Source organism: Protopterus annectens, chromosome 16.part0 (genome assembly GCF_019279795.1).
Source record: "Protopterus annectens isolate FY-2018-M chromosome 16.part0, PAN1.0, whole genome shotgun sequence".
In the NCBI taxonomy this organism is placed as follows: domain Eukaryota; kingdom Metazoa; phylum Chordata; order Ceratodontiformes; family Protopteridae; genus Protopterus; species Protopterus annectens.
In genome coordinates, this window is record NC_056750.1 from 555,381,188 (window position 1) to 555,408,389 (window position 27,202).

Consider the following 27,202-nt stretch of genomic DNA (forward strand, 5'->3'; position numbering starts at 1 on the left):
CATTTGTCATAGACTAGTTCCCAGGCTCGGACGATTTTCTCCAAGGTCTCTATGTGGGGTCGAGGTAGAGCTGGAGCTATCACAAAAAGTCTGCATCATATCCTGATTGAGGGAAAGAGGGCCATTGCTAAAAGGTACACAACTTCAGATATATAACTGTATTTAAACCTGCACTGGTCAGACAAGGAGCACTACTTACCTGGGCATTCCATTCCATTTAGTGCCTTTGGTGGGAAACCTTTTCGGCTACCTTTGGTCAGAATTTATCTGGATTGGAAAGGGGGAAGAACAGCTGGCTGGTGGTTGTGTTTGTGGACATTCCTGCTGATGTCCTAGTATCAAATGACTTTGAAGATGCAGTAACTTGTATGCATGCTGTTACACATAGCTAGGCATAAGGGGAATTACATGGGGGGAAATGATGAAGCTTATATCACATGGGATCACCCATTACCAACAGTTCAAAAGATAGATGCCAGAAAACCGGATATAGTGGTTCAAGAAAAGAAGACAAAAGTAGCATTGATCATTGAAATCACTACACCCAGTGACTACAGACAGACACAAAGTCATAAAATATCAGGATCTGCAGGCAGAAATGACAGCAATGTGGAAGAAAGATACTCAGACAGTTCCAGTAGTAGTAGGAGCAATGGGTCTTATAAAAAATAATCTACAATCATATTTAGATATGTTACCAATCCATGTAACTCCATATGAATTGCAAAAGGAGTCATTACTGGGCACATTGCGGGTGCTCCGAAGAGCACTACTGGCTAACATCAAAGACTGAAACAATACTAATTTCATGAACTTTAATCGTTCTTTGACTTAGGAATGGGGTCCATTCCTGTCATGGTATTAGAAACCCAAAAGACTTGGAGAAATTAAAAAAAGGGGGGAAAGCAGTAGGAGGAGACTCAGCCATGTCAAAAACCTCCCCCCATTGCTGGCAATGTGGCTAACTCAGAGGAGGAGCTGGTCAGGAGCAATAGCCCAGAATCTGAGCCACAGCAAGGGAAATACATTGGGCTTCCTTTGGTTGGTGATATTTCTTGGGGCGAAGTAAGTGATAATAGTTAACCAGAATATTTATCACCAGTGGAAGACAGTACCAGACTTGCTTTGGGAGAGGAACTGGGATATTTATTACATTAATTAGAAGTTGAGGCAGACTTAGCTTATCAGATCCTAATTTTACAGGACTTGAGGTTGGTAGCCGAGGAGGTTCCTGATACTCAAGGGCAGAAGGAGTACATAAACTACACTCTAGTATACACACACACTCTAGAATTAAGGGTATGTTTAAATGTGGTTGCTGTGCCCAGTGTAAAAATATTTTAGTAGCAAATAGTTGTGTTATTAACAGCATTAAGTATAACATTAATTCCAGATTTAATTGTGAAACTCAAGCAGTAGTTTATGCAGCCTTATGCCAATCCTGTGAGGCGTTTTATATAGGCAAAACGGAGCGTAAATTTAAACAAAGAATATATGAGCATTGTTACGCTATTAAAAACAGAGATTGTAACAATGCTCTAGCAAAGCATATTTTTTCAAATCCAACACATTCTTTTAAGTTTCTCATATTGCAAAAAAGAATTAATGATATTAGAGGTGGTCCATGGCAAATTAAGTTAGAAGTAGATGAGCTTAAATGGCAGATTTTGACGAATGCCCATGTATTTCCAGGGCTGAATGATGCACTTTCTATTAAATGCGTATTGAATCTATTGTCTTTTAATAGAAGATGAATTTGCACCATTTGGTATAACACACAACAATTTTTAATGTATTAAATTTAATGTAATTTATTTATTTATTATGTCAAGATAATTTCTACTTTAGTATGTAATTACTTTTGGAAATTGTCCTTTCAGTGGGTTATGTACTTCATGACATACAACAAAGTTAAGCAAACTGGTTTTAAGGCATTCCACTTTAAATATTAATTGATGTTTTAATTGAATGGTTTATTTAAATGTTCGTTTGATATTCTTTACTGTTTTGTCTGAAGAAGGCTCGGAAAGGTCCGAGCCGAAAGCGCTTACAATAAAACAGTTTTTATCTCATTGCTGCCAGCATTTTTGTTCCCAGGTTTCTAGTTTTACCAAGAGTACGTAAACTGAGACAAAGGATTGCTGTACATGGAATGGACACCCTTGAAGGAGGGCTACAGGGAGAATTAATTCATTCACAAGTCCTACGACCTACGGATGAGCACTTCTGAGCATAGCCAATAATATTCCCTTTGCAGACCATAAAGGCATAAACCATGCTAAAGGACAGCTCATATCGGATTGTTGTTAGACAGATGTGACAGAACATGTAACAGAGTACTGCAGAATGTCTAGGTAGTGACAAAAGAGTGGCAAGTCAGGATAAAAAGCAAAGGCTGTTTTGAAGCCCTTGACTGTTATTGATGAACCATTTCAGAGGGTAACTTTGGAAATTGTGGGACCTCTGAGTACCTCAAGTTTCAGAAGAAAGAAATGTGTCATGGTAGTGGTGGATCATGCCATTAGATGTCCAGAAAGGGTGGCACTGTCTGCCATTGAAGCAGAAAAGCTGACAAATCCTTTGCTAGACATTTCCATTAGGATAGTGTTCCCTAGGAAAATGACTTACTAGCATGTTTGTGGAAGCACTGTACAGTAGAACAACTAAAGAATATTCTGTCTGTGGAGAAATTAAAATCTACACCAAAGACCATGTTAAGAGCATTTGCAGACCATTTTAGGAAGGAATGAGTTTTTTGTTTATCTTTGAGCTCCAGTATTTTTACATGGTAAAGTGGCCCCTGTATTTAATTTGAGTTGAATGGGAGTGTAAATGTGATTCTCATAAGGAGTCTGTTATGGAGTATGTCCTAAACGTCAGGACTAGACTTTGGGAAACCACTGGAATGTCCTAGGAACTTTTGGCTCAGGCACAATGGAATCAACAAGTCTGGTATGGCAGGATAGCAAAAGTCAGGGAATATACACTAAGGGCAACAGGTAATGCTGCTTATTCCTGTTAGATGCAGCGAGTATCTGGAGGTAGATCCGCTGGGGTAATCTGATGCTTTGGTGGATGGGGGTAGCCCTATCTCAACAGCTAACTCCTAGCCATGTTCTGGAAGCCCAAACAGTATTACAAGAGTTTAGGAACATGTTTACTGGTAAGTCAAGGTGTACCCATCTGGTGGAAGACTCTGTAGACACAAGACACCTCAGTGGCCCATTAAGCCAGCTTCTTACAAAATACCTGAAAAAATTAGACAAACTTGGAGAGACAGAAACTGCAGAATATGTTGGAATTGAGGGCAATTCATGAATTCAACAATCACTGGGCCTTACCAGTGTTACTAGTGCCAAAGGAAGATGGCAACACCAGGTTCTCTGTAGACTATAGAAAACTGAACAGTCATACAGAGGCAGCTGCTTACCCAATACCTGGGATGGATGAAGCTTTAGAACAGCTGGCAGAGCCTAAGCATTAATACTGTTGATACCTCCAGCCAGAGAAAGGTAAATATTTGTATTAACAAGTCTTGATTATGGTCAATAATGTACTATACAGGTTAACACTTCTAACTTTGGGGTGAGGGCTATACTTAGCTTGATTTTCTCAGGGGGAGATGAGCATTCCATTGTATATTTCAGACATGAGCTTTGACCCTGAGAATAATCTAATGTAACCATAGATAAAAAGTGTCTGGGCACAATCTGGGCTTTGCAAAAGTTATAATCCTGCCTGTATGGCAGAAAGTTTGCTGAAGGTACAGATCACAAACTTTCAAATTGCTGCACAGAGCAAGTGGACAGAATGGAAAGATTCTTAGATGGAGTTTAGCTTTGCAATCGTATAGCACGACTATCCAGCATTGAATTGGTGTTGCTAATAGTATTAAAGATGGCCTGACTAGAAAACGAATGGGAAAATGTATCAAAGTATTGCATCCTTGTTTTAAGATTTGTTTCTTGAGGTGATGACTTCAGAAAACATGGTGGAGGTTGTTGTGGGGGGAGATCTATGGTGTCAGAATAGATGCCAGGCTTAAGAAAACTGATTCAAAAAGGCTGTATATTTTTCCTTCTATTTTTCTTGTTTCTCACCAGTAGCACATGTAGGTAGAATATGTGTAACTTTGTAACCCTTTCTTTTGATAATGTGAAAGGTTACCTTATTGTTTAAGTAAAGTTTATTTATTCACTTTGGTGATCTTGTAGTTGGCATTTTTTACCATGTATATATTACTGCTGTCTATTACCTGAGAGGAGGGTTGTCATTTACCACTGTAACAAGCTGTGGTTCCTGTTTCCATTGATCTAGATTGTTTGGGTCTGCTACCAGGGAAATATTTATAGTTTATGATCTCATATATGGATTAATAAAGGGGAGTGGGTAACTGGAGGCCCCTGTCATTCCAGGGTAGTGGCAACACTACTGTGCCAGGAACAAAAATATGGGGAATTGGAGAATTCTGTAGCCTTCCCTGGTAACTGTGTATATGTCTGTGAAAATAACTTGTGTGAAATGCAGTTGCCAAGGGCAAGAAGAACTGAAATGTACTGTGGTTTACAGACAAAATGGTGAAGAAGGGGACTGTGGTGCTAACACTAGGACTCAGGCTTGTATGCAGTCTAATCTGTGCATGGATGTTGAAAGCTCTTACTCTGGAAAGCAGTGCATATTCCTTTTATCCTCTTGGTCCCAGATTACATTCATGAATTCATTATTAAATTAGAGATGTGTGCACATCCTCATCATCAACCCACTTTTTTCTCATTATCTACTGGGGGTCAGGGTATCATGTTGACTGTCACCATCTCTCTTGATTCACTGCCACACTCCTGCCCTCTTCAACAGTCGTGGCCAACTGTTGCAGATCTTCTCAAACACAATCCATCCACCTCATTGTTGGACATCCTTGTTTCCAATTACCTCCTTCCTGTCTGTCCTAAATCTTTTTGACCAGATTGTCATCTGCTGTTATGCATGTGTGTCCAAACAACTGTAATCTGTTCTCTTTGATATTTTCTGCAATTGGAGCTACTTTGGCTTCTGCTCTTATGTCCTCATTTCTTCATCTGTCTCACAGTGTGCATCCTACCACCCTTCTCGGGCACTTCATTTCCATCACCTCTAGCTTCCTCATCTGCTCTGCCTTTACTGCCCAGGTTTCTGTAACAAAGTAGTACTGGTTGCACCACTATCTTGTGCACCTTGCTTTTCAGATTCTTTGGCATTCTTCTCACTTTCAGTACACCAACGACTCTATGCCAGTTGGCTGCAGGCCCTCTGATTCTGGTTTTGATCTTTTCATTCAGACTGCCCCTCTCCTCAACCATCCCTCCCAGATGCTTAAAGCTATTAAACTGTTCCACTATCTTTCCTTCTATCTCAGTTCTCAGATTATTCTGATCTCCCCAATTTGCTGCCATTACCACTGTTGTATCTATGCTTAGTTTCATCCCATGCACCTTCTTTCTATTTTATTCTGCTGGGTATCAGTGGTGTGACTCCAGACAGCATTTCTCTGGTGCCAGGTAGGACTTTTCTCCATATTTGATGGCATTGCATGCCACTGCTCCTCACATATATGGTACCCCAGCCATGCCTCTGTCATTATATTTTGGTGGCAGTGACCTCTTTCCATCACAGATACACCCAACAAGTTGAGAATACATTGAACCAATAATAACCAATGGCACTACACAAATCATCACTGAAAGTACAGTAGAATATGCCTTGAAAGTCTGAGTGTATGAATCTGGAGAATCCTGGCTTTCTGACTAATTATAATGATTTTTTATCTTCTTTTCTGTCCCCTTGCTTGCTTTGCTCTTTGCAATACACTAATATTGCTGATACTTTGCTATCAGCTCATCCTAAGCTTTATCTGCTAATGGCATGCTTCTGATATCATTATAAACCTCTTATGCTATTAAGACAATAATAGTAATAACAGATGAATAGTCTAAACTTGTAGCACAGATCTCTCTGCATTTGTTATGAAAGATTTCCTGAGGTTTGAGCATGGATTACTACTTGTGCTAAGATGATAATGTTTACATTCACATGTTGGTTTATGTGATTAGGTTTGTACCTTAGTTATTCATACTGTCCTGTTAGGTCATATCAGTGTAATTAATGTTGGTTGTATTTTAGTTTTTAGTAATCATAAGTACTCACAGTTGTTTTTCATAAGTTATATTATATAATATGAACATATATTCTAGGGTTCTGCCCGAAAAATGGGCTTAGCCTAGTGCAGTAAACATAATTATCAAAATGTAAATAAAAAATCATGTAAGGTAACTATTATAAATAATGTTGCTTTGAATTGTTTATGAAAAATGCTGCAGTAAATAGCACTAGAAAGTACCTCAGAATCAATGCTCTACTGCATTGCTTTTCTCTTGCATTTATAAAAATACTTAGATTATACTAATGTTCCTAAAATATGTTATACAAACTAAAACTATGTTTCTTTATTCTATTATAAAACATCCATGCATCATTGCCTTTATTGAATGATTGTACTTATTAGGATACATTAACTGAAAAATATAATTACTCTACTCTGAATTACTACATCATACCCTGAGCACTGGAGAATGGCGCCAGTCTAGGACTGCTGCAGCATCAGAACTGTTTTGTTCTAGATGGCAGCGACTGTAGAAGCGTAAACTAGTAAATTGTATCACTGCTTCATTAAACACACAGGGAGCCTCCTCCTCCTATTTCCTAGCTCTGTGATGGGCAGGACAAGTAAAATATTCTTTTCTGTTCTTGAGAACTATGTTATTTTTGGGGTGGGGGTAATCAGATCTTTTTGGCATTTTCTTCAGTTTAGTCTTTTCCTATTGTTGCCTCCCCCACACTGCTTGTCTCCATCATTACTGCAGTCCCTGCAGAGTGAGTTCGTGCCTCAGGCAAGACTGATAGGTTTGGTTGCTTGAATGAAACAGTGAGAATTGGCCAGACTCCTGCAGTGCTTCGTCTTCTGTTCTTTGCCACTCGTTTTAGTATTCTTACAGTGTTTCCACCTCTTATTCATTACATCTGTCTCTGTGGATTACCTCAATGACATTGCACAGCAGCTGAGCCCAGCATGGGGAGATGTTCTGTAAAAGTGTATGAATAAATAAATAAATGAATGAACTGACTGTAGACTGTAAGTGCTCTTCCGACTAGTACTCAGCATGTTACAGGCGAGCCCAATTCAAATACTGAAAAATAATTACGCCAGAAAATTGGTCTTATTTCAAGCTAATAAATTAAATATCATCATTGAAAGTAATATTCAAGAGGCTTAAATGTGATCCTTGTGGAATACTGCATTTATTTGTGTATCCTTGGTTTAAAATTGTTCTATAAATGTCCTACTTCTTGAAGAAAAGCTAATTTAAAAAAAGAAACTTAAAGAGAAAAAGAAGGATTTTTGATTCTATGGCACTAACAGAAGAAGGAGCGTTATGTCATTTTTAAAATAGAAGATCAAAAGCAGTTGCTAGTAGGAAAAGATCTGAATGTCCAAATGGATAAAGATCTCTTAGCATCCTGGGGTGGGGGAGGGGAGCGGGGAGAAGGTGGCTTGTGCATCAGCTTAGCTTATGATACTAAATGCTGAATTCTGTGTATAATCAACCATATTTTATTAAATGGAATTACTGGGAAAATGTTTTCTTGACACAATAAATATATATTGCATGGAAAAAAAAACATTTGTTTGTTACAGTAGTACAGCTGTTATTATTGCAGCCTCACAGTACTTGGTTCTCTGGTTTGGTTCCCAGCTAGGGTACTTTCTGAGTGGAATCTGCGTGCGCTGCCAATGGTTTTCTCCAAGGTTGCTAGATTATTCTCACATCACAAAAACAATGCAATAGTCAAATTGTAAAGCTTTGAATTGCCTCTAGGTGTGTGTGAATGTTTGTATGTTCATCCACAAGATTGTGCTTCTGAGTGTGTTTGCTTATGTCTGTGAATGCATGTGCTTCCATGAGTGTGTGTGTGTGTGTGTGTGTGTGTGTGTGTGTGTGTGTGTGTGTGTGTGTGTGTGTGTGTATGTATGTATCTATATATGGGTGGGCTTGTACATACATGTGTGTGTGTGTGTGTGTGTGTAGTCCATTATATTTCACAGGCAAAAGGCAGTCAGTCTGCAGACTGTCACATGGCTTGCAGATAATTGGACATTGATCAAAGATAAGAATCAAACCATGTATCTTGTGTCTGTGAGGTAAACACCTTAATCATTATGACAACCCCCAACTAAAAGTTATGATCTGATTAACAACTTTTTTCAGAATACAGGACTGACTCTTGCCTTATGCCCATTGCTTGCTGGCATAGGTTCTTTTTCTTCCCCAATTTTGAATAGAATAAAGCAGGTATCACCAAAATGAATGAAAAAAAAAAAAAAAAAAAAAACAACTGACAGCTGTGAGTTGAACACTATTTTGCCTTACTAGATTTCTAGCAGGGATTCTTTTCTTAACCAGCAAAAAAATGTATGCAGTAGGTGTGACATTGTCATAGCCGGCCTTAGGCATAGACCAACTAGGCAGCTGCCTAGGGCACCATTCTAGCAGGGAAGCTTTTCCAGTATTTATTTGGTGTAGGTAGACCAGGATGGGGGCACCATGGAGCTCTTTTGCTTAGGGCACCAATTGACCTAAGGCCACTCCTGGATTGTCTTCATGAGCTAGCAGCATTAACGAACAGTAGACGTTCACCCTTGGAGCGTACATTGAACATGATAAAATGGGCATGTGTATCACCATTCTGACTCTCAGGTATACTGGCATACTGCCTGTGACAGATACTAAATATTATTTTTTTTTTATTATAATTATAATATTAGAAAGTGATCTGAGTTACCATCTGTCAGGTGGTATATACCCACTTAACATGAATGGAGGTTTTGTGTACTAATAACATTTTGTAAACTAGTGTACTTATGTTTTGTAAAATGTGCATTTATAGGTTCATAGGTAGGTACTAAGGCTATCTGCCCGAGGGCATTTATAAGCCTAGCCAGAGTGTGTCAGCTTTTGCCGCCACATTGATTAATTAACTGATCCTCTGTCAAGCAGAGCCAATGAAGTGATCCCAGGGGTGTATTTTCTGTTATCCATCCACTTGTCAAGGTTTCTCTTGAAGAGTGATAGTGAGGGGCTCTGCCTGATGTAATTTGGAATTTTATTCCAAAGCATGGGGAGTCTCTGTGACAGGAATCTATCCCTCCAGCATGTTCTATTTATTGTTGTGATGAAGTTTAGCTCACTAGAGCGCGTGGCTCGCAGTGACTTGGATTTCTTTAGGTGAAGCATGTCCATCAATTCTGAGTTGGACATGGCTTTGTAAGTCAGGCAGAGATCACCTTTGAGTAAGCAATATGCCACTGAGTACAGCCGGAGTTTTTTCAGTCGGACTGCATAGGACATATGTTTGAGACCAGTAATCCTCTTGGTGAGGTACTTTCCAGCTGTTGGAAGTGTCTTGTGAGCTACATCCCAAATGGGGCATTGTACTCTATGATGGGTCTAATGAGTGACGAGTAGAGGGGCACTATAACCTCTTTATTTCTAGATGGGAACCCTTTAGTAATTAGATGGGACACATAGAAGGATTTCCTAACTACTTTGGCAATATGATTGTCAAAGGAGAGATTACTATCTACCTGGGTCTCCAGATCTCTTATTACCTCTTCTGTATTAAGAGGGCTGCCACCTATGTGGTAGTTCTTGGGTATTTTGTTTTTCCTAAATGGGATGACTATGCATTTTTTGGCATTTAGCTTGAGGCCATGACTTTGACACCAGGTGTCCATCTCAGTAAGGCCCTTTTCGAGGATGTCTGTGTCAGCAGGAGAGTCAATTGTGGCTCCCAGTTTGCAGTCATCAGTGATCTTGGTTAGCCATAGTCCTCCTGTGTTTGCCTGTACTTCTGAGAAGTATATGCCAAACAGTAGGGGTCCCAGGACCACGCCTTGTGGGACACCACTTGTGACTGGTTTAGAGTCAGACCTGGAGCCCACTATTCTTACCGCGTGAGTTCTGTCTGTAAGCCAGTTGGCAACCCATCTCGTGATGTAGGGGTTTATGTTCAGGCTGGTGAGTTTTTCTGTAATACCCGAGTGGGGAATGGTGTTGAAAGCCTTGGCGAGGTCAAGGTAGGCTGTGTGAACCACCTTTCCCTCGTCTGTGGCTTTGGTGACTGTCTCAAAGAAGTCAACCAGGTTTAGTAGGCATGATCTGCCCTTAACAAAGCCGAACTGGGTCATGTCAAGTGTTTGGAGTTTCCCAATGTCTTTGTTAATGAGTTCCTTGATGATGCGCTCCATAGCCTTGCAGACCAGGCTAGTTAGGCTTATGGGGCAATAGTTACCAGGGTCAGTTGTGGCCCTTCCTTTGTGGAGAGGAATAACCGTTGTTGTGCACCAGTCTATGGGCACGTAGCCTGTGGAGAGGCTGAGGTTGAACAGCATGTTTAGGTGGGGGGTTAGTTTGTTCTGTAGTTCATGCAAGACGCATCCTGGAAAACCATCTGGTCCCACTGACACTGTGTTTTTGGCTTTTGAAAGGGCTGTTTTCACCTGTGCGTCTGTGATTTTTGGGACACTACACTTTTCTGGTATTGTTGTAGGCCCTTTTGGAGGTGGGAGAGGGGTGAAGTTTTTACTGAATCTATCTGCCAGGATGTTGGCAATATCAGTAGGTTCAGTATATTTTGTGCTATTTTGCACTAGTTCAGTGCATATCTGCGAATTGCCACTTAGATTCTTAACATAGCTAAAGAAGGCTTTGTGGTTATCTTTTGAATCCTTGGCTATTTTTCTTTCGAAGTTAACCTTGGATGATTTCATGAGGGACCTCAGTTTCTTACTGATATTGATCAGGGATGTCTTTCCTTCTTGGGATTTGCTTTTTTTCTGAACTAGTTTCCTCCTTCTATTGTATAGCCTGTTTATTGCAGGTGTCCACCAAACTGGTTTCCTTCCCTTAGAGGAGTGAGTCTTAGTTTTGCTAGGGATGCCATGATCCATGCATCCTTGTAGGTGCTCATAGAGTGCATTTGTAAAGGTTTCTGCATCTTGGGCAGCGTTATCCTTTAGCATGAGGGCTGTGAAACTTACCACCTCTGTCTTAAGTAAGGTGAAGTTTGTTTTAGAAACATTTTTTACTGTGGTTTCCTTAGTTGGAGGTGGTGGTGGGGTGCGGACATCCAGAGTGATTAGTTTATGGTCTGATCTAACCAGTGACGGGTTGATCTCCAGTGTGGAACACCTGTCGCCCATGTTGGTGATGACCAGATCCAATATGTTTTCACCTTTGGTAGGGGAGTTTACCAGCTGATCCAGGGCATTTGAGTTGATGAATTCCATGAAGCGCTGGGCCTGGGAATTTGTACTCGGGTAGTTTTCCCAGTGAATGGTAGGGTAATTGAAATCACCCAATATCAGGGTGTTTGGTAGGACCTTCATGTTTTCCAGTGTCTCCAGAAAGGTGGAGTGGTGGTCCTGGGTCATGGAGGGTGATCTGTAGCAGGCCACAATTTGCATTGCAGATTTGCCCGATGTTAGTTGCACATGGATGATCTCAGAGGTACCATGCTGCATCACTAACCTGGAGGTGTAGGTATCCTTGATGAATATGGATACACCCCCTCCTTTTGTGTTTCGGCCTGTGTTCTGTGGCTGAAACGTGTGGTATGAGTTGTAGTGCTGGAGTGCTCTCTGGAGCCTTGAACCAGGTTTCAGTTATTGCACAGATGTCAACAGTCTCCATACTGAGGAGTGCTTTGAGCGCATGCATTTTGAGATTTAAACTCCTGGTGTTGAGTAGCATAACCCTCAGTTTTTTGTTAATTGTGCTGTTTACAGAGGTGGGCTTGACTTTTGAGCCTTGCCTAAAAAAGGCACTATGGGGGCAGCAAGAGCCTTGGCCAGTATTCAAAAACCTAGGGGTGACAGGTGCAAGCCGTCTCTTACGAAGCAACGTGGCTTGTCGAGCATGTCGACCCAGGCTGACAGATACTGGATCCCCTTTGAATGACACCAAAAGCTTAACTAGTTGTTGAATTTTATATTTTTTTCTTTATACTGAGGTATCATTCTTGGTGAGGGCAGGATGCTACTCAGGGTCAGGGTCATACCAGCCTGGGCTACATAATGAGAGAGCTCTTCCAATTCTCTTTTCATGTAGTTCAGGGAGGTACATCTCAGGTCATTCAACATGAACAATGACAGAGTCATATTTCTACTTGTTCTGGAGTGACCTGAGTTCCTGTGTTATGTGGTGGATTCTGCTCTCGACAGGCAGCTAACAGTAACCTTCTGCTTATCCAGCCTAGTGAGTGGGACGTCAGTGTGCCTGACTATAGAGTCACTATTCCTAGTGTGTTAGGTATGTTATTTTTCCTTAAGGGCTGTGATTGTGCGGCACACTGATTTTGTGTTTTATGTGTTGTCTGGTTTGTGACTGGACGTTCAGGTTGTTTGGGTGTCTGCTTTGGAGATCTCTGATGCCTTTGCAGGTTTTTATTTAGAGCCTCCGAGTATGAATTTGTGTATTTATGTGTATTTTTTGCCAGTGCTGTTTTAGTAGGTCTGTGGGGGCTGGAGCTGTGGTGCAAGTGTTAGCCTTCTCCTATTGACTGTCTGTTCCAGTCTTGGGTGGAGACAGCTTAGCTTCCAATTTGGCTGTATAATTGCATCTCTTGCATATGTCAGTGTTTTGTGGTAGGAGGAGAGGGTTGTCTGTGTACATGAGGCAGTTGTAACATTGCCTCAAGATACCCACATTCACCAGCTGGACTGGAGAGTGCACCTGAAGTTGCCCTTTGGTCATGCCTGAATAGTAGCGTGAGCTGCTTAGTCGCTTGGTTGGTGAGGGGTGAATAAAGAGCCTTGCGCTTCTGGGCAATCAGTGTCAGGGTATATTAGTATTTGCTATTATGTTTGAGCAAGTTCTGGGCTGTAAGATGCTTTTTGAGTGCTTAGGTTGAGAGTTAGACTAGTTTCAAGGGAAAAACTGAACAGGAGACGTAGTGGAGCCAGGAATAATTTAACCGTAGCTAACTGGCACTGCCCGGTGGGCAAAAACCGTGCAAATGCGTTTTTTATAGTAGAGAAATGAAAGAGATAGAAATTAGCCCAAAATGGCTAATAAGCTACTAACTTCTGGGCTGGAACCACTCCTCCAGGGACAGATAGGTTGCTCAAAGCTCCCCTCTCTCACAGGTGAACAGAGAAACTTCCTTCTATCCAAGTAAGGTATGGGCAGCTCAGAAAGGGAAATAAGGAATTTTTTTTTGTTTTTGTTTTTTTGAAAAGATAAGGCAAAAACAGTAAAAAAATACACTTAAAACAGCTTTAAACGACTACAAATGATCAGAAAAGGCTATCGCACTTTAGTGTGTAGCCTACAATAGGTAAACAAATTATTTAAACAAAAACAACTTTTTAAAAGTGCTGGCAGTCAAATAAGTACAATATGTGAAAAAAAACAAGCTTTTAAATCACAATAAACGCTGGAAAATCTGCGTTTAGGTGGAAAACAGTTAAGTACAGCAAGAAAGTACAGAAAACTGATACTTAATTACTCCAAAGTCTCTCTCCTAAGCTAGAAGGCTTGTATCAGTTTAAGGCTTTCTAGTGCTACCCAGTAGGTTAGTTAAAGGAAAGATAGGAAACAAGCGCAGATGTGGTCTTTTAAACCAGAAAGTTGAAAGAGACGGGCAAACTGTCCAAATGGTCAATAAACTACAATTTCTGGGCCAAGAACCTCTCCTCCCATGATAGACAAGCTACCTAGTGCTTACCACTCCCACTGATAAGCTAAAAGGCTTTCCTCCAACACAGAAAGGCTTGTGGGGCACAGAAGCTTACCAACAGTCCTGGATACAGCAACTCTGTATCTGGACTAGGCGAGTTACAGGAAAGGAGGGAAAGGTGGGAAACAAATGCAAGTGTGGCTTTTAAACCAGAACGTTGAAAGAGATGGAAAAAAATGCCCAAATGGCCAGTAGCTACAATTTCTGGGTCAAGAACCACTCCTCTTGTGGTAGATAAGCTACTTAATGCTTACCACTCCCACTGATAAGCTAGAACGCTTCCCTCCAACCCAGAAAGCCTTGGGTGGCTCAGAAGCTTACAAAGAGTCCTGCAATACAGCAAATCTGTACCTGGACTAGACTAGTTACAGGAAAGGCGGGGAACAAGTACAAACATAGGCTTTTAAGCCAGCAAGTCGAAAGAGATGGAAGACTGCCCAAACAGCCAAATAAACTACAATTTCTGGGCCAAAACGCACTCTTCCCATGGACGACAGGCTAAATAGTGCTTACCACTCCCACTGATAAGCTAGAAGGCTTTCCTCCAACACAGAAAGGCTTGGGGGCTCAGAAGCTTACTAACAATCCTGAATACAACAACTCTGTAACCTGACTAGGCTAGTTATAGGAAAGGCGGGAAACAGGCACAAACCAGAATGTTGAAAGAGATGAAAAAAACTGCTCAAACAGCCAATAGCTACAATTTCTGGGCCAGTGACCACTCCTCTTGTGGTAGATAGACTACCTGATGCTTACCACTCCCACTGATAAGCTAGAAGGCTTCCCTCCAGCACGGAAAGGCTTGGAGGGCTCAGAAGCTTACAAAGAGTCCTGGATACAGCAAATCTGTACCTGGACTAGACTAGTAACAGGAAAGGCAGGAAACAAGTGCAAACACAGGCTTTTAAATCAGAAGGTTGAAAGAGATGGAAAAGCTTCCCAAACGGCCAATAAACTATAATTTCTGGGCCAGAAACCACTCCTCCTGTGGTAGATAGGTTACCTAGTGCTTACCACTCCCATTGATAAGCTAGAAAGCTTCTCTCCAACACAGAAGGGCTTGAGGGGCTCAGAAGCTTACCAACAGTCCTGGATACAGTAAATCTGTAACTGGATTACACTAGTTATAGGAAAGGTGGGGACCAAACGCAAAACAGGCTTTTAACCAGAAAGTAGAAAGAGATGGAAAAACTGCCCAAACGGCCAATGAACTACAATTTCAGAGCCAAAACCCACTCTTCATGTGGTAGATAGGCTACTTAGTGCTTACCACTCCCACTGATAAGCTAGAAGGCTTCCCTCCAACACATAAAGGGTTGGGGGGCTCAGAAGCTTACCAACAGTCCTGGATATAGCAAGTCTGTATCTGGACTTGACTAGTTACAGGAAAGGCACTCTTTTTAAAAGGTATCACCTTTACAAATAAAACTTTTAAATCAGTTCTAACCTAAGGCTTAATTAAACAATAATACTGCAATGGCAGTAATGGCTAAATGTCCCCTTAGGAGCCAGGCTACTCAGTAAACTGTGACTTTTGAAGTTCAGTCAGTGAATAAACAGCAAAGATAAATATTGTGTCTTGCAAATCTTGTGACACATTGCTCTTTTATCTGTTGATGATAATAGTAATGGAAAAGTGTTATCCTTTTAAAATTGCCCAATCTGTGCATGTCGGTGAAATTATTTTGGATTTATAGGCTGGAATAGGAATGCCGGTTGAGAAGTATTTTAGTGTGATAAATACAAACTCACCACCTTTACTGACATTTGGTAACCTTACAAAAAGGATAACCAGTATGGAACTTTAATGTTGTGTTGTATCTTTTGGCTTTTCCCGATTAGGGGTCGCCACAGCGGAACTCTGGTCCGCTAATGATTGGTAGTTGATTTTTACATGCCGAGTTACCAGCCCTGACTCACAACCTTCAACGAAGGTATGGCCATTCACGCATGACTCCACACAGAAGACGCTCTAACTGAGAATCGAACCGGACAGTGTCTTACTGTGAGGTGACAACGCTACCGCAGCACCACCACTGGTTCAAAGAAACGGTTACAAGATAAACATTCCACTAAATGAGATTATTTGCCATATCTGTGCTTTTTGCCTGAAACAAGTGTTTTGTTTTACTTTCTTTTTTTAGAAAACCAACTTTTTGTTTTATTTTTTCCATTTGAAATACTATTTAATTTCAGGTATTACCTAAATGCCTAAAAATCAACCTTGGGAAAAAGAAGAGCCTTAAAACCTAAAAAAATGATTTGTAGCCTTTTCTTTTTTTAAAACTCAACTTTATTGATTTCATATCAGAATAAAAAAAGTCAAACAACAACCTATATACAAAGGTGCCAGTTCTTCTCAGGTGTACATAAAAGTAAAAAAAAAAAAAAGTCAATGATTAGAGAAAAATAGGAAAAGTGCACTTAATAAACTACTAAACACCCTGAAGGATATAATTGTTCCATAATGAAGAGATCAGGAGGAATAATTGCAAATTGATATAGATTACTAATCATTGGATAAAATCTGAAACATGAAATCCCATAATTTCTGATAGTATTTCCATCTATCAGGATTACTTATTAACAGTTTATGAGATTGAATGTACTGAGTAGCTAAGATTTTAAAATCTTTCCATCTAAGTTTAGTACGATCCAACCAGTGTTTGGTAATATAATATTTAATCAAAAGACAAATGACAATTAGGGCATGAAGTTTGATTTTGGGCATGTGAACGTTAGTAATATGTAGTAGTGCCATCTCCCAGGTGAGTGTAGATTTATGATATCCCATTTTCTCTAAACAAACTTTAAGCGAACACCAGAGGTTGTAAGCATATTTACAAAACCATAATACATGTACCAAGTCGGTATGTGGATGAGAGCAACAGGAGCAAATAGTGGTATGATTGGGATCAAATTTGTTTAAATGAACTGGGGTAAGGTATAGATTGTTGAAAATCATGAATTGAGTATAAAGAAGGGTTTTATATGGGGAGAACATCTGAGTATGTTTAATAGCTAGTAGTTTCTGGTTCATTACTAGATTGTTCCCCTGATGGTCCCAATAATCCGCCAAAAGAATTTTCCCTTGATTTAAAAAGTTAGAAAATGATCTGTACCCTATTGAGATCATATTTTTCTTATAGGTTAGATTCTGGAGAAGAGTTTCTACCTGTTTCTGTTCCTCCTCTGTACTGGGGAAGTTATGAATAATGGATAGAGTAAGTTCTCTAAGTTGTCTTAGAATAGAGATGTACTTTTTGGATAAACCCAACACCATTCGTACGTCAGTTAGAGATAAGAGGTTATATTTATGGATATCCCAAAGGGTAAGATCTTTAATTAGAGGGAAATCATTTAGATTAATCATTACATTGTTCAAGGTTATATTCGGATTGAGATGGAAGGGTTGGAATAGAAGAAGGACATTTTCCAGTTTCGTATATTGGAATAAATCTTGGAAGGATTTTATTAGTCCTTTAAGAGTGGGAAGAAGATTCACCTTTTTGAGGTTGTATTTATTTAGGAAGGGTACTGCCTTAGGGTTAATCTTCTTCGTTAGTGTGTAGTTGTACCATAGTTTGACCCATAGCGGATACCAAGTGTTCGGGTTTGGTAGATAGTTTGCAATAGTATAGATTCTATTCGCTTGAATAATTTTATAATATAAATGTAGGTTAGGCATCATTAGTCCCCCTGCTTTTTCGGTAGAGTAAGCCTTAGATAAGAGATCCTGACCGATTTAGGGTGCCATATAAATTTTGTGAGGGCTTTGTGAATTTTATTAAAAAGCGAGAGAGGAGAAGAAGAGAGCGAGGAGTTAAGTAGGTATAGAAGTTTAGGAAATACATTCATCTTAATGATGGAGGTTTTAGCAAGCATTGGAAGGTTTAATTTTTGCCATCTTGAAATATCCTGGGAAATGGAAGACCAAGTTTTGGATAGATTGGACTGTAAAATAGATGTTGAGGTATGGTCATACTGTACTCCTAAGTATTTAAGGGAATTCTCTATACGAGTAGATGCGTCTGGGAATAAATAGCTTTCGTGTGCAAGGGGATTAATCGGAAAGATGAAGGATTTATTTTTATTTATCTGGTATCCAGTTATGTCTGCAAAAGTATTCAGGGATCGAACTAGCTTTTCCATGTCGGACAATGGATGTTGAAAGTACAGGTTTAAGTCATCCGCAAAAGCGGTTAGGCTCACTTTAGTGTTAAATAATCTGGGGATCGAATGGTGAGTTTGCTGGGTTAGGAGTAAAAAGAGAGGTTCAATATAAAGGTTAAACAATAGGGGGGAGAGAGGGCATCCTTGTCAGGTTCCATTCGCAATTTTTATTGGTTGTGAATATTGTCCATTAATGTATAGTTTTGTCAAGGAATTGTGATATAATGTTTTAATAATACTGATAAATTCAAATGGAATATTAAAAAAAGACAGTACTATGAATAAAAAATCCCAGTTCACCCTGTCAAAGGCTTTACTAGCATCTATTATCCATGCATAGATAGGATTCTTTTCTTTTTTTGTGATGCTTATTAATGATTCTAAGGTTAAGGAATTATCCCAGGTATGTCTGTTAGTTGTAAACCCAGATTGTTCGGGAGAGATTAAAGTGTGCATTATTTTTTTAAGTCTATTGGCCAGAATAGCAGTAAAGATTTTTATGTCCACATTCATGATTGATATTGGTCTAAAGTTGTTTACGTTTGTTGTATCAAGTGTGTTTTTAGGAATTAGGATAGTTCTAGAGTGATTAATGTATTTATCTGATATGCCACATTTTATGATATGGTTATAAAGTTGTGCAAGAATGGGTACAAATTTAGTCTTGAAAGATTTATAAAACTCAGAAGTGAATCCATCAGGACCTGGAGTTTTTCCCAGCTTGAGATTATCAATAGCTACATGTACCTCAGAGTTCTTGATTGGGGCTATGAGGTCTTCACCCTGGGTACTGGTTAAGTTTGGGAAGGAGAGGTTAGCTAGGAACTCCCTCATTTCATTCTGAGAGGGTGTAAAAGAGTTGAGGGCATATATGTCACTGTAAATTTGGTGAAATAGGTGAATGATTTGTGTATTAGTCTTGTATATATTATTACCATGTTTAAGTGATGTAATTTTAGGGGCTCTAGGTGAACAGTTTAACAGCCTGGCAAGAGCCTTAGATGGAGTTTGTAGAGATTTGGAGTATTTGGCAATATAACGAAGTTCTAAAAGAGAGAAATTAGATTGCTGGAGCTCCATTAATTCCTTTTGTTTAGAAAGAAGTTGCTTTTCTATCTCTGGAGAGAACTTTAATCGGAGTTTGTCATCTAATGTTAGGATCTCTGAACTAAGTTCCTCTTCTTGAATTTTGCTAAGGTTCTTGAGGTAAGTAGCTTTCTTAATGAATATCCCCCTCAATACTGCTTTGCATGCAGCCCATCTGATGTCAAATGAAATATCCATGTCTCCGAAGGGTTCAAAGAGTTCCTTAATAGTTAATGTGATTTCCTCAGCTGTTGAGTTTTCTTTAAGTAAGTTACTATTTAGAGACCAATTATAATTTTTGTAGATTCAGGGTGAATTGAGTGTGGGAACTAATTCCAGAGAGATTTTTGAATGGTCGGATAAGAATCTCGGTTACGTTCTAAATTTAATTTTGTCATTGGATAGAACACTTGAGATTAAAAAGAAGTCAATATGTGACCAAGAATGGTGGCATTTAGAATAGTAGGTAAAACTATTATTGTTTCCAGAATCATTATCCAAAGAGATAGGGTCAATCAAATCATAATCTAGGATTAATTCTTTTAAGACCAGAGAATCCTGAGTGTTTGAGGTGGTCGGTTTGCCCGTTCTGTCTATCTTTGGGTCAATGACCATATTCCAGTCACCCCCTAGGATTAATATATGATTAGGGAATTTAAGGAAGAAGGTTATAGGTATTTATAATAAAATCTTGTTGACCCGAGCATGGTCCATATATATTTAGGAATAGGATCCGTTTGTTTAATTCATGTGTTTCACATGTAAAAAAACACCATCTACCTCCCTGATCCATTCCTCGGTCAGTAATCAGAGGTTTAAAGGATTTTTTAATGATGATAGCAACTCCTCTGGAGTTGTTAGAGATACCCGAGGATATAATTTCTTTTACCCATTTTCTATTATTCTCCTTGTCCCATTCATTATTTTTCATATGAGTCTCCTGTATAAAGCATACTTCAGCTTGGGATTTATATAGCAAGTGTAATAACAGATTCCTTTTGTCTTTTGGTTGGAGCCCCCTGACATTCCAAGATATAATATTCCAAGTGTTAACCATTACAAAACATAATTAAGTAATCCATGTAAGAGTATTTAAGGTGCAGAAGAATCACAAAAAGTAAATTATTGGTGAATATGTAGTAAGTGTAGATACAAAAAATAATGGCACCACAATCTCTCAATACCACCCCGTGTCTAGCCACATACTACCTAACATTGAGAGAAGGCAAAAACTATGTACATTATAAAAAAACTGTTTAGTTAAAAGAAGGGTGTAATGGTAGATTAAAAAATACCAACAATATTTACATTTAATATACAATAACACAACTGTTCCCTCGCAAGTCATCCAAAAACCTTCATAACGTACCCACACAGCTTCCCTCCAAGACGATTAACTTAAACGAAAAGAATAAAAAAGGAGGGGGTGTTTTATGTAAGGTATTGACCATACATCAATTGGTTTGGTTAACTATAGAATTCATCTTACTGAGGAACCAACGTCCAATTTCAAACAAACACAACAACAGAAGTGAACGTTGGATGCCACGAATGCATACGAGGTATACTCCTTCATAAATGTCCACGGAGTTGTAAAACCAACGATACTTTTATTAAAAAACAAGAAAGCGTAAAACACACACTAGGCGTTTTTCGTTCAGACAAGTGTCCGAACTTCTTCAGACAAAACACTGACACTTGGAAATCCACGTATTTAAGTAGCGAAACAACCTTAGTTATTCAATTAAATAAGTTAAATCAGTTAATTAGTTGATTTCATAGAATTAAAGATAAAGAAACTGTACTTTACGTAACGCGTGTTTCCTAAACATCATTACAAAAACTTTCATACACATCCAAATGCGTTGGTATAGAATCTTTCTACATGTGGAACGTTACAATAATAAACCAAGTACACATACATTTTAAATGTGGCAAAAAGACATGAGATTCAAGTCCTTCTATTAGCCTTATTGTTTTTGACCTTTTTAAACTTCTTATCTTGTTCTTGTCTGCATGTGTTGCAAACGCAACTATAACAAGAATAATTTACAAAGTCATCCTTATCAAGTAAGTTTTAACAAAAGTACAAAAAGAAAAACAAAGAATAAAAATAAGTATACATGCACATCATTAAATTGTTTAAGTGGCTGGTAAGGGGCTCCACGAACGGAACTCTTACTAAGAAAACTACTTTTCTTTCGTGTCTAACCTGTTCACTAAAGTTGCTTAAACCATAATGTCTGCATCTAAGTGTTCGGTTTAGGTATAATAAAAATGCTTGTTGTTAATTAAAGTAACCTCTATCTAGTTAACTTAGACAGGAGTGCAAAAAAATACACTTCGTTGAATTATTTAAATAACTAGTAAGAGAATCCATAAACAAAACTTCCACTAAAGAAACCTGCCTCTCTGTAGTAAATTTACATAGATTATTAAAAGTAAAATAAAACAAAAAAGTATTGTATAATAAGTACAGTTATTACTGTCATAAACCTTAACAGGTTAGACCTTATATGATATATTTTTATATCTAACCTGTTAACAAAAGTTATTTGATACAAAATGGCCACAACTGGCTAATAAATTTAGATGTAGTAAAACTGTTTATTGTTAACTTGTAGTAATGCCCTAAAAGAACTAAACTGAAAAGAACCTGGAACAATTTACTGTCCATTTACTTAAAGTGTTTATCTAAGTAAACTTTTAAGTTTTAGTAAACATGAAATTGAACACACTTCATTCAAACCAGGTTCTTTGTAAGCTGCTAAACGGATTTGCCAGCTAAGTTCTTTCTTTTCTAGTTCCAACTTCAGTAGGTTTTCATTATTCAGATTTGATACATTCAAATAAACTTGACTGATGACCATAAATTTAAATGAATGATCATTATTTATTGTACAATGTCTCGCAAGTGCGTTTTCCTCTTTATTCTTAGTAATGGCATAGGTATGTTCGTAAATTCTGTCCCTCAAACGTCTATCCGTCTTCCCTATGTAGAATGATGGGCACTGTTCACATTGTGCTAAATAGACTATTCTCCTACTGTTGAAATTGTAAATTTCTCTAACATTGTAGGTATGTTTCCTAATAGTGAAAGTGTCGGGTGTCTCTATGTAGGTGCAATACCTACATGCTCCACATTTTTTGGTCTTATAAGATCTTCAGGGGATTTTATTTAAGTCCTGACATTAATAGAATCAGAACAGTTTATCCCCTAAATTTCAGGCTAGAGTTGATGCTTTTATAACAGTTAGGTTTATTTTCTAGTAGAGTTAGTAGAAGAACCTTTAATTTGCAACCCTAATCAAAAAACACTAGGGTATTTAACTTCTATCAGGTTCTTGTATCTCTTATCTTGACTACTGGTCTAGCTGTGGTATATAAAATGTTTTCAGTTTGAAGGATTCTGGGCTAGTATATGTCTAAAATCAAAGTAATTGTACTGTAAAATACTTCGGGGTATTGAATTTGATAAGATTACCAAACCAGGTGACTTATATCCAAATGAAGTTTAGCAAAAAAAACAAAACAAAAAAAAAAACTATGTATCGAGAGCATCTCATTTATGTTTTCTTATTTCAGGAATATAGCTTAGTTCATCTGGTATATTAGTTTCCTAAGGCTAGGTCTAATTTGAGAAGGAAACAATTCTCATGTAATCATAGAATTACTATATAGACCCATTAGTAGAGCTCAGAAGGGATCAATGGTCCACACAGAGGATGGGATGTCATTTGATTTTATGCATGCTAGCTTAGGAAAATCTTAGTGGGGTATTATCTTTAGAGCCAAGACTATTTAGACCAAGTAGGCATGTGCCATGTTACATTATGACTCCTCAGGTTTCCCCCGAAATAGAGCTATAGATAAAGATATGATTGCTTAAATAAAACACCTAGGTAAAAAACAGGTGTGGTATAGAATAGGTCATTAACACCAGGACAATCACATCAAAGATTTAGATCAGTAAATTTTTTCCATTTCCAAGGGTTGTAGCCTAATGGGTTATCCATTTGTGTAGAAAAAACAGTCCAATTTTAGTAAAACAGCAAGATTAGAATTTTTTAAAACCAGTGTTGTAAAGTAGGCATTGAGAATAGACTGTTTCTATATTTAGTTAAACTACCACTGAGTTGTATATAAAATATGAGTTGTAGTGTTCAGTATTCATCTCGAGTCTCATAACCAAATGAAAAGTACCAGTAGGGTATAGAGATCGAGCCTGCAAGTGTCACAATAAAGTTCCATTGATAGCAGGACCTGTCGATCCTTAAGAACTCATCTGAGGTTAAGATAGCTTCCGTTTAAATGAGCAGGCCATTTGGATAGGATTCGAAGATCCAGTGGGTGGTAGAACAATGGTCTCACAATAGTCTGATGGTGTGGATAGTAAAATTTCTTCGTGTGAGTGGAGGAAGTTAATTACTAGTATTTCCGGTTTATGTTGAGCAGCCAACAAATAATGATATTGTGTTTATGTGTAATAGGACCCCCATTCAACACATACCAGCATGAATGGACCCATTAAAGTGATTCTAGCGACACATCTAAAAATAAATGATTTATTTCTTAACAGCTGTATTCACGCAACATCAAATTGCTGTAATTCAACCAAGGTGTCTGATTATGCAAATACAAAGGCTCCGAGAGGTTAATGCTTCAAGAGCGATGATCCGAAGCATTTCACAAAAATTGTGTCCGCTTCATTAGGCGTCGCCATGGTATATTTCACTTCTTTAAAGGCGAAGGATAATAAATGTGGAAACCTCATTTGGAATTAGATTTTTCTGGCTATGAGATCCGAGCAGTATGTGGAGAGCTTGCGTCATTTCTCTCTGATTTCAATGGGTAGGTCAAGTGCGATACCGATTTTCTGGTTATTCCACGTGAAATTAGTTGATTCCTTATAGGCTTTAATAATGGTTTGAGTATCCTGAAAGTTAAGCATTTTAACATATGTGGGTCTAGGTGGATCAGATACCTGACGTTTCCGTAGGGCTCTATGTGCTCTTTAGATAGTATATTTGGTAGGAGAGTCCTTCAATTGTAAAAGAGCATTAAACACTTGTGTGATGCTTTCCATTAGCTGATAGGTTTCGTATTTTTCGGCTATTCCTCTTATTATTAGGTTATTGCGCCTACTTCTGGCTTCCAGATCTATAATTTTGGTTTGGATGTCAGAAATGGTTTTGTCTCTAAGCTGGATTTCGGATTTCAGGTGTTCAGTTTCTATCTCATTTGATTTAGATTTGTTTTCAACAAGATCTAGTCTATCGGCTATTTTGTTTATTGTAGAGCCGAAAGAAGTCATTTTTTCTGATAGTTCTTGTATCGCTGAGTGCAAGGGAAGGAGAGCACTTTTCAGTTCATCAATCTGTAGTGTATCTACATTTTTCAGTTTTGTTGAGGTTTTAGTTAATTCCTGATTGTTTTTAGCAGATCTAGGTCGTTTAGCTTCTTTTTCAGGTGAATTTGAAATAGTGGAGAATTTAACTTTAGTGTTTTGAAAGTCCATGTTTTCAATTTCCTTCGGCATGGTGAAGCGAGTCCTCAGAAAGGTGCTGTCAGTTGCTGTAGTACTGAAGTCTCCAGACCTCTAATTTCCACGTGTAGGGTCGCAGTTTTCGTATTTGATTAATTTTAGTAATATTATAGCTGTATCTTCCCAGGAAAAAGTAGAATTCCAATTTCGGATTTTCCTCTCAGATTTTAGGTTTGTATTATTGAGGTCTAAAACCGGGATTTCAGTGGTATTGCTATAACACCCGATAATTGAGAGAGGAGCTATGTGGAGAAGGTGTTTTCAGATAGACGCCATGTTCCGGAATCGATTTGTAGCCTTTTCATTAATATCATAAAATTAAATTTGTTATTTATAGCTAGGTGTTACATTTTGCTCTAATTGCTACTGAGCAAAGTATGTCCAAGAACATCTGTCCCCACCCTACCAACAGTACATCAAAGAGCACAGACAGCTTAGGGACCTTATTTCATACATGGCACAGTGAGTACACTCATCTGTGAATATGGCAGAAAAAAGATTGTCAAGGTGATTATGCTTTACTAAGACATCTTGACACATTTGTAATGTTAGCCCTAATAATTTTAACACTTGGATTTGCAAGCAAGCTTTTTAGCTAGTGTGTGTGCGTGTGTGTGTTGGTGGGGATTGACCACTTTATGTGCTTCCTGTTTAAACTTGAAACAGAGCATTATTATTTCTCTGCAGTACTGTGGTTTCAGTAACATTAATGTTTGAGTAATCCATGTATTGGTACAAATAAGAAGTTAACAGTGTTGGCTAGGGAAGGCCTACAGTTACAGTAAAAGAGTGCCAGTTGTCATGTTTGTTCTGCACTACTACCACTCAAGGCTTCAGCAACCTGGATCTGATGAAGCTTAACTCACATGAGCATGAGAGTATAAGGTTACCCCTCCCACAGCTGGTTCCTATTCCCCTTTGGCTTTATTCCTAGTCATGGGTAGAGCGCCTTGACATTACAATTTCTTGACTGGGTCAGAGTGCAGTAATGGGTTGAGAGCATGCCATACTCCATCAGCATAGACTACATCCCTGACAGGCCAGCCAGGCACACACTGCTAAGGCTGACATCCTGTAATGTTGTATGAGTTTCATGTACAGAATTACTGTTTCATAAAGTTGCGAGACTTCATCTTGAGCTATGTTACCCTTTATTAAACAATGTATAAAGCCAAACAGTGCAGCTTTCTCATAGTTAAATGCCTTTTAATATCACTGCTTTTCATGTAAATTTTGACCCTCGGTGCTTTTGATTTATTTGTGTAAACTTATCACAATTAGTGCACACCCAAACGTATAAGTAAGAGGTGGTACTGTGGTAACACTGTTTTTGACCTGGTACCCATGTACAGAAAAATAGAGTTCACTTTATAAATTTTGTCACCTGCCTAATATCCATTTTACAACAGTCCTTCTCTCCCCCTTGCTATAGGTCTCCCCCATCTCCAAAAACCTTAGTAAAACTGATCTAGCTAAGCTCAAAACCTGCTATAACAAAATTACAAAATTGCAATTTTTGCTACTAACACCCCACATAGATCTCATCATTGCCCAGCCTCACACCAGCTCTGCTGGCTTGACATTTCCCATCTCTTAACTTGCACTCAATTTACAAGAGTTCAGCCTAGTCCATCGACCTGAATATACCCCTTCCCTTCAGTTAATGCTTCAACCCTACACTAACAATTAGCCTCTCTGATCTTCCAACAAATTCTTGCTACAAGTTTCTAAGTCCAACAATAAAGCTGGTGAATCTCTATACTATAGCTATATCTCCAAATATGGAATACTATCCCTCAGGTCATTATATCCAATCACAACTTACCTCAATTCAAAATGCTCCTAAAAGACTTTATACTAATTGGCTCTGTTCATGTTCCTCTCCTGGCTAATACTTTCTCTTGCTGTACTCGTCTGGCCTGCTCTCCTGTTTTACTTTTCTCTTCCACTTTTTTCCTTTCTTTCTTTTTATTTCTCCTTCTCTCATTGCTTTCCTTTTTTACAGACCCCCCCCCCCACTCCTCTATGCTGTATACTTATCAACTGCTTACCTATTTCTTTTTGTAACTTTTTTCATTTGTAATGTAATGTATTATTTTTGCAAGTGCACTCATACTTTTACACATTTGTTATTATGTATATTGTGCATTTTTTCCTCTCTAAAATTTAGTTTACTTTAGCTGTATATATCGTACTAACTTTACTGTATTGTTTTTGTTCTGTTTCTGGGACTCCTCCCTGGGACTTTGCTGAAAATGGGCTAACACCCAGTTGGACTATCCCAGTTAACAAAAGTAAATAAATAAATAGTCGTGTGCCAAATGAAGTAAAAAAAAGCTTCTCCATTTCTGTGCTGATCAATTGATACTGGGGCAGGGCATTTGCTCTCCATGTTGGTGACCTGGGTCCATTTGGTGGCCTAGAGATTTGAAGTCTAGTGGGAGTGAAAATGAGTATGTAATTGATCGTTGGATTGACTTTTCCTGAATTGTATGAGGATGAGGGAACTTTGTGGCTATACCAGCACCCAGAGATGGCTGAGTCAGTGAATGTTTCCCACATTAATGA